Genomic DNA, 13,310 nt, shown 5'->3' with positions numbered 1-13,310 from the left:
GAAATCAGATTCGGAGCAAGAGAACTCACACGCTCCCGGAGCCCGCCAGTGCTGGCATTTCCACAACTTGTGTTAAGTGACAAGAACCATGTCCCTTGACCCAAAGGTTTGTGTTCACGGGGAGTGGATGCGGCAGGCACCAGGCTCACCAGAGGACGACTCACCAGCCAGAACTCGGTCCCGGATCAGCGCGTGGGATGGGGGCAAGTCACGCCTGGCTTAAAAACCTATGTTTCCCATTTTTCTTCCATGAGAGTCTAGCATCCTATCTGACTTAGCCAGCCTCGCTCACCCCTCCTCCCACTGCCCTGCTCTCCCCTGGGCATCCGACCACTGGCCCTCAGAGCCCTCCCCTGCTCTGTTCCGTGCTGCCCATGCAGACTACGCATCCTTGTCTACTGGCTTCTGCTTGGCCTTGGCCAGTGGAAGACACACATGGGACACTGAATAGCAGGAGGAAGGAGAAGGCAGGATTTCTCCCCTCCTTTCTCTGGTTCCAGTTGTGTCTCTCTCTGACAGTGGCTGCATCCTCTTTGGTGCCAGCTCACATCTGGGTTTCGGTAACACTCCCTCCGCCTTTGTGCCTCCAGACCCAGGGGTGGTAGCAGCTTCCCACTGCTGCTGATCTCTGGGTGGCCTCGCTGTCCCCCTGGTGCCCTTTCAGCTTTTCTACCACCTCTAGTCCCCTGCACCAAATTCCTGGCGTGGGTGCTGTTTTCCTGTCTGGACCCTTCTGATACAATGGCCTTTTTGTTATTTAAATGGGCCACGCTGTTTGCTCTTTCTATTGTCCCTTGCAAAGATTCGAAATGCTCCTACACGTTTCACCAAGACATCCCTCTCTTCCTCTGGCTAGAGCCCAGATCGTCCTCCGCTTTGTATTCCGGGAGAGGTGTTTCTTTACAATGCAAGCAAGGCCCTGGAGCTTGAGCCCAAGGTTGCATGGAGCCGATTCACTTCCACCTTCCTGAATTCTGAAAAGCCCAGAGATACCAGCGCTTGCATGAAAGGTCACTGCTCATTTTAATCGAACTACACTGCTCTGCATGGCTGGGCCGTGGCCTTCAGTCAAGATTTCCTGTGTGGCAGATTTTCTCTCTTCTTGGGTAACAGTGATATTTGCTGCAAGAGTCTAATAGAGCTTGAAATTACCCTGACGAGTTGTTTACTCTTCTCAAGAGTAGCACTAGGCTCTGTGCGGTGTTTATCTAGCACTGCCATTGTTTTTATTAAATAAGCCCTTGCACTTCCAGAGTGTGCTATAGGCTCTGTAAATATTTTATTAGCCTTCATAATTAGTCGTTACATCTCACAGCCCTGCTGGGAAGTGGGTCAGTGTGACAATCCCCATTTTACTATGGAAGTGGAAGAGAGCCACCCAGAGATGGGAAAGAGTCTTGAATGTGAGGGCAGAGGGTATGTCTTCTCTTTCTAATGAAAGGCAGGGATTTTGTTTGCTGGTGTCGATAGGGATCTGATCGTCGAAATAGTGAACAGTGAGAATAGCTGTTCATCGCCTGCAAAATGGGTGGCGATTCCTCGACACGGGGCTGTGCCGAGAACTGGATGAGGAAATATAGGAAAAGGGGTGGCACACAGACGCACCAGCACGTTGCAGGCACTCAGTGACCCCAGTTCCTTTGGCTCCATCCCTCCATCTGCCTTCTCATTATTGCACTAGGTGTGGCTTGCCCCATCCCACATGCTGATTTATTTACCCTTGGAATGGGGGAGTGGGAAAGACAAAAATAGCTAGAGTCCGTGAGGAGTGTGATCCGAAATCTCATATTGAAGAGAACTTAATTGTTTTCTTCATGGTCCAGTAAATCTTGATTTTTAAACACGTTTTCCCGGGCTAAAAAAAAAAAAAAAAAAAAAATCGTGTAGATCTATTAAGTTAACTTGTTGGTTGCGATATTTAACTACTTTCTACGTTGCTCATTTTTAACTCCTCGAGACACCAAAATAATGAAAAAGATGTAATAGATCTTCTACTATCATTGTGATTTTATCAACTTTTCCCTTAAATTTATAGGCATTTTTGTTCTTTTTTTTTTTTTTTTTTTTTTTTTTTTTTAGGCAAGGCAATCCTTGGTTAGCCTCACAGATTGCAAGGACATTGTCAGCTTACAATCCCTTATTTTTAAATTTTTTTACGCCTACAGCATCTGGTCTTCCTAGGTGGTCTCCCATCCAAGTACTAAGCAGGCCCCACCCTGCTTAGCTTCCGAGATCAGACGGGATGGGGCTTGTTCAGGGTGGCGCGGCCATAGACTATTCTATGTATTTTGCTGTTACATTTTTTATTGCCCAAAGTTCCACGGCTGTTTTATCTTCTTCGAGGATTATATCTTTTATAGTACAATATCTAATTATTTTCTTCATTTAATAGTTCAGGCCTTGAATTGAGCTTTATATTGAAATGTCACCTTTCTTGTTTTTTAACTGTGTACATTTTCCTGGCATATCTTTGAGTATTAAAATCAACATTTCTTCATTATTTACTTTTAGAAATGTCTTTTAGAAACTGTGTATGGATGAAAATTTAGTTTTGCTTTTAGCCTGAGAGTTCATTCTTTAAAGGGAGAATTTAGTCCATTTATGATTATTGGTTTAAGTAATATATTTATTTTTAGTTCTTTTTTTTTTTAATGGTTTTTATTCATTTTAATTGTTGGTCCTGATTTATCTTCCCCCTCCCCCACTATTTTGTTTCTCTGTATACTAACTCACTCTGCCATCATTGATTTACAACTATTTTTGGGTTTCACCATTCTGCTAGTGGATACTTGCCTGTTTTTATTATCATACTTAAGCTTATATTTTCCATTGACATATGAAATTAGATAATGGCCATATGTCCCCCACAAGACATTTTACCAGCTCTGTCCCCTTCACCTCTCATGGTGAAAGAAAACTTCAGAGCATTTTTTTTACAGTTTATTTCCTCGTTTCTTCAACTTCTAATTTTGCAGAGACCATCCATAATTATAAATTCTAACCCATCAGTTTTCCTTTTGGAGTATTTATCTTTGGTTTCAAAAATCTTGCAATTACACTTTGCATTTCCTTTGTTATATTATCATCTTCCATTTAGATTTTTTTAAAAATAGATTATTTGAATATTTTATTTATTTTGCCTTTATTTAAAAGTTTTTCATCAGTTTCGTCTTAAACTAGGTCTACCAGAAAGCAAAGCCTGAGACCAATGCAAATTGGGGATTTGATCCAGGGAGGGAATAAGTGACAAAGGGAGAAGAAGGAAAGAGGGAGAGCCAGTTCCAAGATCCTTTATCACTCGGTCATGACTATAGCTGACTGGTTGCTCTACCCTGGGGGACTGCCTAAAAGCTGCATGAATATCTCAGCACTGTCAATCCAGGGGAAGAGGGAAGGATGCATCCACCGGCTCAGGATTTCCCCCACCCCCATTTGGTCAAAGGTGTGACTCACAGGGTATTAACTCCCTTTCACATACATGAGCAGTGAGCAGGTTCCCACGGTGGCTCCTGCTTGGGCTTTCTCAGACAAGCCCAAGGGCATGAAGTAAGAAACATAGGGTGTGGGCCTAAGGCCAGGTTGCACCTGCAGGAAGCTGGCCAGATCCTGTATAGAACTGTCAACAACCAAGGTCGAATAACAGACAGGTGAGGCTGGGAGGGTCAGAAGCAGTGCTTAGAGAGTTTCAATGTGTGAGTCTAGTACCAACAAATCATCACGCCATTATAGCATACCGAAAGATTTAGAACAAAGAATTAGTTCTCCCCACACTCACTCTTCCTAATCTTCAGGTCTGCACCCTAGAAGCAATTTATTTTTGCCTCTTTCACCTGTTTTTTTCCTGTTATTAACTTGTAGATTTCTAAGGAGTTTTATATTGCTAGCTTTTTATTCACAATTTTTAGAACTTACCTATTGACATCCTGCTAAACTGGTCAATGTTTGTTACAATACCACCAGAACTCATTTCCCTACTCTCATCCTTCCAAAACTTTTACCAAATAATTTTTATGTGATAACAATCAATGTTTACATTATTGTGGCTATGTAAATAATGTTCATTGCAGTGGCAAATCGAAGTTTATCTTTTTTTCATTTTCCTGAAATTAATAGTCTCCTGATTTTATTCATTCACCTGGTTTTCAGGTACCTGTATTTTTTCCCACATGCAACATCCCATCTACCGTATGCCTACCAGTGTTTCCTTTTGGAATTCTCCTTTACATTAGATAATCTTTGTGTCAACAGTTGCCTTTTATTTCCTTTGGATCTCTCTTTTGGAGGCTCTGTTTTCTGTTCTGCATGGGCTGGTTCCCTGGATCTCCCATAACAACCTCGGCCAGACTTCCCTTGGTGCTCCACTCTGTTGGAGACCATTTCTTAGACCCCATGTCTTCTTTCTTGGTTTACTCCCTTAATTTGCTGGAGCACATCTATCAGTGGTTTTCAATGAAAGTGAGTCTCGTGGGTTCCATTTTCCAACTCATGTCTGTTTTTCCCTCACACTTGAATTACACTTCGGCTAGAAATAGAATTCTAGGTTGCGTATTATTTTCTCTCAGAATTTTGAAGGCGATTCTCCTTTGCCTAGCATTCAGTGTTGCTCCTAGGAAGACCCATGCCGCTCTGACTTTTAATCTCCCTGATTTTGTTTCTTTCTGGAAGAGTTCAGAACCTCTGATTTACCTACGATATTCTGAAATTTCATCATTTTGCACTGGCAAGGATACTTTCTCACTCACCGTATTGATCCCTCACTGGGCCCTTTTCAATAAGGAAAGTCATGTCTTTTATGCCTGGGAAATCTCCCTGAGATATACTCATAACGTTTTACTCTCAACCATTTTCTCTGTTTCTGGAATTTATTTTTTTATGCTGAATATCTTATTTTTATTCTTTAGTTCTCTTATCTTCTTTCCTATTTTCATCATCTCTTTTCACAACATTCCATTTCTGTTTCATGGATGCGACATAGTATTTTATCTCTTATCCAGTTTTCATATCAGGCACGTCACTTAAAAGTCACTCTATAAATATTGGTTAAATGAATGAACCTCTCTGGGGATAATATAATTATTTTAATTATTTTGGAGTTTTATTCTGTTCTTTGTACTATCTTTGACCTCCAGATTCCTTCTTATTTGCTTGTTGATTTTGTTTAGTATCTTTCTTTATGTGTAAAGTTGAGTCAGTTAGAATTGAGTTTGGCTGAAAACAACAGAAAGCCACCTATAGTGATTAATTAAATAGGGTTTGTTTCTCTCAAACAGTAAGGCAGTCTCAGGCCTTGCATCTTCTCAATGAAGCTGTCAAGCACCGTGTCTCCTAATTACCCACTCTACATTCCAGATAGACAGAGGTAGGAAGAAAGAATGATTACAAGGCAAAATGTAGGTTAGTTTGTACTTTTAAAAGTGCTTTCCTAAAAGTCCCATGCAAGGAAATGTGCTTTTATATCTCATTTACTGAGAGTATGCCTCATGACCAACAGGTCATGGGAGGGTGCGTGGGTGCATTGCAACCTAAGCAGGACCTATGTTTAAAAGGAGGGAGAATGGATGTTAGCCACCATCAGGGTCTAATGATCATTCGCTGTCTGTTTATATTTAGAAGTGAGACGCTAAAAGTCTGATTCTTCAGGGATAGCATTGTCAGCTGGAGGGTTGCCTATCTCATGATCATTTGGAGACCTGACAATTCTGACAAAGTCTGCAAAATGTCAGCAGGTTGCTGTCAGTTTTCTAGTGTCCTCAAGAATGGCTTTCGTTCACAGAAAAATATTATTTAGAGATTTGTGGGTTTTTTTGTTTAAGGATTGATATTTAATTTGTTAAAGATATGGTTTTTAAAATCGCATTCTTTTTTCGATTTACTATTCTATTTCTATGTCTTGTAGATCTTAGAAATCATTTCTAAGGAATCTTTAAATGATGTTTGGTCCCATTTTCAAACATAATTTATTGGACACCTTCAAATATTTTTAAATGTTGATACAAAATTAATGCATTTAGTTTTCTTTTTTAAATCCTTCATTTTTTTTAAAACGAACAAACCAAGCTTTCCTGAGCACATAGATAATTTTTCTGTTTAAAATATTAAATTTATAATTATGTTGACTCTAACATTATCTTAAATGTTCTACTTCAACCCAAAATCACAAATTTAAAACAGATATTTAATACACATTTTAGATTAGAATTCAAGATTTTCATTTATAATTAGCTAAATTCTAACATTACAGATACCTAAAATACCAAACATAAAATGGTTCCCTCATACAAAAAAAAAAAAAATCCATACTATAATTTTTACGCTCTTAAGACCTTCTATCCTTGATTCTAAATCTTACTGTGGTTTAAAGATGCCTACCCGCTAAAGAAGCCAAATTCTGCCCTAGGTAACCAAGGTTATTGCCGGGACATGACACCTGGAGCTGCAGGAGCCCAGAACAATCCCTCTCTCCACCTGTGCAATCACATCGAGTCTCTCTTTAGTAGGTCGAACCATATGAATCGGCACTTTTATGATATCGGAGATGTTCAAATACCGGTTCAACTACATGAAAACTTTTATATCATGGGCCTCAAAACACAAAAAGCTGCGTTCTCATAGCTCTTATTACCTAATTGTCTAGGTCACACTGTTCTTACATATATGCAAAATGGCATTTGAGTGATCTCGAGCTATCGTCAAGAAGTCAGGAGGTCATTGGACTTTCACCTTTCCCTGACCACACACTGCTGTTTGTGGGAGTGAGTGGCGTGTGTGTGTGTGTGTGTGTGTGTGTGTGTGTGTGTGTGTGCGCGCGCGCGAATGTATGTGCATGTGTGCATTTCACTTGTTCTCTGTGTCTGTGTATATCTAAAGAAAACTGAAAGCTTTTTGAAAGCAAATACAGTGCTAATACCAAGAGGTATCTTCCCTGGTGCTTTGAACGATTTAGTGACCGGCGAGTCTTTTCTGAAATGACTGCATAAAAGACAATAGAAAAAAAGAAAAATAGAAAAGATGAAAAGTAAGGTTGACTAAGGCCAAATGTGATATGCTTAATGGTTTTTGGAAACTAGTTACCGGTAAAATCACCTTTCTAACCCAAATCTTCAGCTGCAGTACTCTGCAAGGGATGACGGTCAGTGCTGAATATACCTATGCTGACCTTCTCCACACTGGTCCCAGACGTTGGCTGGGATTGGATATCTCTGACTCACACAGAGTTGTTCAAATGTGACCAAATAAATCAGCAAGAAAGGACAACTATACACCTGCTAAAACTAGACCGTTGTCCACACTTCTTTACAGTCTGCTTGGAGAGATGGGGACTCCTCAAGAGCGGACGGAAAAGTGGAGACAAGTTAAATTAGTGCAGCGTGAGGGGAGTTGTCCCCACATGAAATGCTGTGGATGAGAACGCGGCTGGGCCAGAACGAAGTGGTCATGTTTCATGTTCACTATCCCTTCTTAGTCCTGGCCACATCTTCGAATCACTTCTGAAAAGATAGCAGTGCCTAGGCCCCACCCTCAGAAAGTCTGGGTTGGGGACTGAGCCTCGATGTATTTTAATGTCCCTAGGTAAATGCAGGCAAATACAATGGGCAGTCAGGTTGAGAACCACTAGTTTATGAGTCGTCATTATTATCTGACTGCCAGCTTGTAGTTCTGAGAAGGAGGTTCAGGACATCTCTAAGGGCACAGAAGAATGAGATATTAAAACAAAATCAAATACAATGGAATACGAGATCAACGATGTGGAGGGCAAACTTGAGAAATATGCTGTGAGGTTCAAAAACGCCCTTTGATATTGGGTTTAGGGTTGGGATAAATCCCAGTATTCTGACTTAAAAAAAAAGTTACCAGGAATTTCTGCTATGCTCTCCCCTCATAGCCTGCTCCTCTCACAAGCCCTCTTCCCCATGCCCAACCTGGTTCTAGGAGCCCACGCCACTGAAAATGACACCCATGATATGGAAGACAAGGTTGTAAAGTGCTTTCAAAACATAGCGTTAAAGAAAGAGATGAAAACGATAAGGGAGGTGATAGCTATACGAGATAAAGAACTGAAACCCAATAAAAATGATCGCTTTTCCAGGAGCAGAAAACAGAGGCAAAAATTGAACTCATACTTGAAGACAGCATCCCTAATTTCTCATGGTCTGAGTACGGAGGCCGAAAGAGCTCCCCACGCCACATGGCAAATAAATGAAAAGTAAATGAACAGAGATCTATACTAATATGCATCCTTTCAACTTCTTTTACACCGGTGATGAAAAAACACATAACAAGTGCTTCCACTCAAAATATAGGCCGCTCAATACCCACTTTGTCTCAGGTCTCACCTGTGATACTCAACAGCTCATTTACACTAAACGTGCTGCCTCAGACACAGCATCTGCTTTCGTACCTCTGTGTGTCTGGAAATTTCGCTGACTTAGCTTAAGGCCTCCTCCTCCTCCCCTCTTCTGATCATCTCCTCTTAGGTCCACTCATCCTTCAAGGCCTGGCTCAGACTGTATCCTCAGCCTGCCTCCTTCCTGTTCCCTTTATTGGAACGAGTCTCTTGCTGGCCTTGCACCCTACTTTACGGTTAGAGTTGCCATCTGCCTCCTTGCTAGACTGAGTCTCTCCCAAGGGCGGGAAGCATTGACTGCCCAATATGCACCCTGCCCCAGCTCCTAACAAAGCAATGCTTGTTTCACCATTAGGCTCTTATCATCTTTGTTTTCCCTATGAGTTTGTAGTATAGGCCCTGGACATTCCGTCATCTATCAGTGAAAGCGGCTCAGGGACCACTGTCTGGGCAGCCCGAGCCAAGGGCGCTCCATCTGGTGGGTGGGTGACTCCAGCCTCCAATGGAGCCAGGCTTCTGGACTCTGTTTCTCTTGGAAAGGGACTGTCACCTGAGCTCTGTTGAGTCTGATGATGGCTTTGGGATTGCCTGAGCACTCACCTGAATTATTTATATGTGGTAACCAACCACTGAGGCAGGTATTACTGGCCTCACTTTACAAATGAGAAACCTGAGACTCAACGAGGTGAAGCGTCCCAGCCAGAGTCGCACTGTCCCTCAGTGACGGCACGAGGATTGGCACTCAGTACCCGGGTCTCCGTATCTGGGGCTCTTTCCACCATCTCAGGCTGCTTCCGAGACCGGTGAAAGGAAGAAGAAGGAGAAAGCTGAGACTCTAGTTTGGCCACTGTGACGGCGCCACGTTTCCAAAGCTGGGGGACCATGATCTGTGCCACTCAGGCCCTTCGCCATGGCACCAGGTTCTCGGGTACAGCAGGCTGTATTAGAGACATTGTCAGACCTCAGACCAGCCTACTCAAGGGAGAAAATTCAAGGCTCCAGCCTGTTGTGTGACATGGCTCTAGAGAACTTGTTTCCATCCTCGGCTTCAGAAATTAAAATCTAATCTCAGACTTAGCTTCTGACCTCTAACAAGGAGAGTAAATAAGCAAACCCAGACGACACTAGCATCACACAGAGTCACAGAAGCCCAGTCTGGCATTTAGCAATTAGGGGTACTTGTCCATAAAGCACTTAAAAATCCATTTAGACCGTCCAAGTCGGTTCAAGCTCTTTAATCTTGGATAAAGTAAACAAGACTGTTTTTAAGTTGGTTGTTTTTCTATTTTAAAGCGAGGATATTGGGAAAGAAAAAAAATAAGACATTCAAGGCCAGACCTTTGGACCCCAGTAATGTATAACAGCTGCAGATGCTGGTCAGACCTTTCGGTGATATTTAGAGTCTGCCAACGCCAGCTCACCCTTTCGCAGACTGAAAACAACACATCTTCTTGAAGTACACTTTTCTTTTTCACTTGTGGCTTGGAAATTCCTTAAGGGCAAGGCCCAAACATTATTCAGCTCCCCACAGGTGTGTAGCTTAGCCCATGGGGTCTCAGCAAATGCTCATTCTCGGACTGGACTGCCCGTTGGAAGCACCAGGCTATGCCTTCATCATTCACTGTTTGCAATAAACAGATTTCACCCTAGCCCACAGGCTCCCCTCTCTGCAGCCCAAGCAGCCCACTTCCAATGTCGAAAAGCTTGGAGCTACTCCTTGGCCCTCGTTTTGCACATATGGACCTACGGGTTCTTCTCCTGCAGTGCACGTCCATCCTCAGCTCTCTAGGAGCTCTTCCCGCCCTCCTTGGAACTTTCCTGGTTTATTTTTCTGCTACCGGTCTCTCGGCAGTGAGTTCTGGAAGGTACAGGCTACTACATATTTCTCTATGTTTATTTGTTTAATGTCTGGTTCCCCTCCCCCCTCTGCAAACTCCAGGAAGGCAAGGACGACAAGGACCCTATTCACCTCTGCGTCCCCAATGCCTAGCACAAGGCCTGCCAACACAGGTGCTGAGTGGAACCGAATAGCTTAAACTCTGTCGAGAGAAGCAAGTAAAACAAATCTCAACTATTCTCCCTTCCAGTCCAATAAGTTCAGTGTGCCCTTTAATCGAAATGGCTCAGCCAACTGACTATTCATCAAAGGCCACAGCACTCCAGGTTTAGAAGATGTGACACCTCAAAGTATGGATTTCAGGTCCCTAAAGGGAAACACTGTGCAGTTCTTGTCTGAATGAGGTGTACCTACGAGAGAATTGCCGAGAATAGGAGGTGGAGTGTGGTCAGAAGTTGGAAATTGGCACCTATTTCTACCTGGAGAAATTGTTTGGTGGAGCTGTAGTCACACCTTCTCTCCTTTTGCTTCCTGTTCGGCTGAAAATTATTGTTCTTCTCCTAACCAGGGAGGCTCCCAAGAGGCCCACCAGCTGGGCCCGTGTGCCGGCAGGCGTGGCAATCCTTGCTGCTGACCTTCGGACGCCGCTGGAGACTGGACACTTCAAAGTCGTTTGGAGACTTAGGAACACAAACAAAGCATTTAATCCTGAGTCCCTGCCACTTTCGCAAGGCACCATAGTCCATTCCTCAACGGAGAAAAGATGTCGTAAACACAGCCCTCAACCTCATAATACCAGCCTCTTTGCGTTTTTCTTTTTTTTTTTTTCAATCTCGATGTCCTATTTTTGGATAGCTTTTCAAGATAGAACAGAGAGGTACTGTCTACCCTTCACGCATTTTCCCCAAAGGTTACATCTTACATATTTATAGTACAACAGCAAAACCGGGAAACTGGCCTTGGTACAGTGTATATATAGTCCTATATCATTTTCTCACATATGTAGATGCCTGTAACCACCGCCACGATCAAGATACAGAACTATTCCTTCACCACAGTGATCCTCCTCCTGCTGCTACCCCTGTGTAGTCATAGTTACCCCCTCCCTTTCACCATTCCTAACCTCTGTTTTCCATCTCTATAGTTTTGTCATTTAGAGAATAATATACAAATGGACTTATACAGTATATAATGTATTGAGATTAGCTTTTTTCATTCAGCATCATGTTCTTGAGACTCAACCCAGTTGTTACATGTGTTCGTATTTTATCCCTTTTTATTGATGATGGGTTTATTGTAGTGGGTTAACAGATAACCATAGTTATCTATTCACCTGTTGAGGGGTGTTTTGGTTGTTTTCGATTTGGGGCTATTACAAAAAAAATAGCAATGTTATGAGCCATCATGTAGAGGTTTTTGTGTAGAATTCAATTTTCATTTTTCTGGGAGTACAATTTCTGGTAAGTATACGGTTAGTTTTTTAAGACACTGCCGAATTATTTTCCAATGATAGTACCATTTTACATTCTCATGAGCAGTATATGAGTACTAATTTCTGCACATTTTTGCTGACATTCGGTATTGCCACATTTTAAATTTTAGCTGTTTTAAATATCTGTGTAGTGATAACTCATCATATTCTTAATTTGCATTTCCCTGAGATCATGTGCTTATTTGCCACTATATTTCCTTTCTGATGAAACATCTTCTTTGTGTCTCTGTCCATTTTCTAATAGGATCTTTTTTACTGTTGATACGTGAGAATTTTTCATATATTCTAGATATGAGTCCTTTGTCAAGTATGTGATTATAAATGCTCTCTTCCGGTCTGTAGATTGTCTTTTCATCTGCATAGTGGAATGTTTCATAGAGCAAAGGTTTTGACAGTCTAATTTATTGATTTTTTTTTTTTTCAAGGATCATGCTGTTGGTATCATGTCTAAAAACTCTTCACCATGACCCGGGTCCTAAAGAACTTTTCCTATATCATCTTCTAAAAGTTTATAGCTTTCGGTTTTATTTACATTTAAATCTGTAATTAATCTTGAGTTAATTTTTCTGTCAAGTGTGGGATTTAAGTCAAGGTTCTTTTTTTTTTTTTCTAGTCTACAGGCACCGAATTGTCACAGCCCTTTTGTTGGAAAGACTCTTTCCTCCATTCAATCGCTTTTGTCCCTTTGCCCAAAATCAATTGTCATACTTGCGTGGGGCTATTTCCGGTTCTCTACTTTGTTCCATTGATTTTTGTGTCTGTCCCTTTACCAAAACCACACAGTCTGACTATACCTACACAACATCTTGAAATTGGATAGAGTGATTCGTCCTCCTTTCTTCTTTCTTTTTTTTCAAAATTGTTTTCGCTATTCTAGTTCCTTTGCTTTTCCATATAAAGTTTAAAATAATTTTGTCTATATCCAGAAAAAAAAAGTCTCCTCGGTACCTTGGTAGTTAAACCTGTATAGCACCTGGGGGATTTGCACCTTTGTTATGTTGGACTTTCCACCTAATGAATCCTATATGTCCCTTCGTTTATTGGATATAGCAAAAATATAGACGTTCTTGTCTTGTTTCAGATTTTAGAAGGAAAGGATTCAGTCTTTCGTCATTAAATATGTCGTTTGTGGGTTTTTTGGATATGTTCTTTATCAGGTTGAAAAAGTTTCCTTCTCTTCTTAGTTTGTTTGGCTTTTTTGTTGTTGTTTTAAATCGTAAAGAGGCTTTGAATTTTGTTAACTGCTTTTTCTGCATCTATTGAGATGATCATGTGGTTTTTGTCTTTTATTTTATCAGTCTATTTTCTCTCTGTTATTCCGATTGGCTAATCTACATTGTTTTGTTTCAAGTTCATTGATTTTTTTTTTCTCTGTTCTCTCCATTCTTCTGTTGAATTCATCCATTGGGTTTTAATTTTAGTTATTGCATATTTGGGTTCTAAAACTTTCATTTGGTTCTTTTTCTATCTCCTGTTTCTTAGCCGACACTTTCTATTTCTTCATTTGTTCAAGTATTCTCACAATTTTCACTTAAGCGTGTTTACGTTGATTGTTTTTAAATCTTTGTCAGATAATTATAATATTTGTGTCATCTTGATGTTGGTATTTATATTGGCATTCATATTTGGTATTTGCT

General features: G+C 41.2%; 1 pseudogene; it reads right to left on the bottom strand.

The window, feature by feature from the left end:
- Positions 1 to 2,156: 2,156 nt before the first annotated feature.
- Positions 2,157 to 2,275, bottom strand: LOC111738158 (annotated as a pseudogene).
- Between the last annotated feature and the right edge of the window lie 11,035 nt (positions 2,276 to 13,310).

This window comes from Pteropus vampyrus, unplaced genomic scaffold, assembly GCF_000151845.1.
Source record: "Pteropus vampyrus isolate Shadow unplaced genomic scaffold, Pvam_2.0 Scaffold35, whole genome shotgun sequence".
Taxonomy (NCBI): Eukaryota; Metazoa; Chordata; class Mammalia; order Chiroptera; family Pteropodidae; genus Pteropus; species Pteropus vampyrus.
Note: the sequence above shows the minus strand (reverse complement) of the source record. Positions and strands in the feature narration are given on the sequence as shown.